The following is a 1128-nucleotide window of genomic DNA, read 5'->3' as shown; positions in this document are numbered from 1 at the left end:
AGATCATTCCATGATCTCACATTGGAAGAAAAAACATTGTCCAAATTTCTATACTTCCTAGAGCAATCTATCGTTTTAATGCCATTCCTATCAAAATTCCACCGGTATTTTTCAAGGAGCTGGAGCAAATAATCCTAAAATTTTGTATAGAATCAGAAGAGACCCAGAATTTCTAAAGAAATGTTGAAAAACAAACATAAAACTGGGGCATTGCGTACCTTATCTCAGGATTTACTACAAAGTTGTGATCACCAAAACAGCATTGTCCTGGCATAAAAACGGACACATAGACGAGTGGAATGAAGAGGATAGCCCATATATAGACCCTCAACTCTATGGGCAAATAATCTTTGTCAAAACAGGAAAAAATATACAGTGGAAAAAAGACAGTCTCTTCAATAAATAAATGGTGATGGGAAAACTGGACATCCATTTGTAGAAGAAGGAAACTCGACCATTCTCTTACACAGAGGTAAGCTCAAAATGGATAAATGACCTCAAGGTGAGACAGGAATCCATCAGATCCTAGAGGAAAACATAGGCAGTAATCTCTTCGATATCAGCCACAGCAACTTCTTTCAAGATATGTCTCCAAAGGCAAAGGAAACAAAAGTAAACATGAACTTTTGGGACTTCATCAAAATCAAAAGCTTCTGCACAGCAAAAGAAGCAGTCAACAAACAAAGAGGCAACCCACGGAATGGGAGAAGGTATTTGCAAATAAGAATACAGATAAAAGGTTGATATCCAGGATCTATAAAGAACTCCTCAAACTCAACATATACAAAGCAGACAATCATATAAAAAATGGGCAGAATATACGAACAGACACTTCTCCAAAGAAGACCTACAAATGACTATCGGACACATGAAAAAATGTTCATCATCACTAGCCCTCAGGGGGATTCAAAGGAAAACCACATTGAGATACCACCTTACACCAATTATAATGGCCCAAATTAGCAACACAGGATCAACATGTGTTGGAGAGAATGTGGAGAAAGGGGAACCCTCTTACACTGTTGGTGGGAATACAAGTTGGTGCAGCCAGTTTGGAAAACAGTGTGGATATTCCTCAAAAAATTAAAAATGAGCATCCCTATTACCCTGCCATTACACTATTTGGTA

The sequence above is a fragment of the Mustela nivalis genome, assembly GCF_964662115.1.
Source record: "Mustela nivalis genome assembly, contig: HAP1_SCAFFOLD_817, whole genome shotgun sequence".
Classification (NCBI taxonomy): Eukaryota; Metazoa; Chordata; class Mammalia; order Carnivora; family Mustelidae; genus Mustela; species Mustela nivalis.
This window is presented reverse-complemented; position numbering follows the sequence as displayed.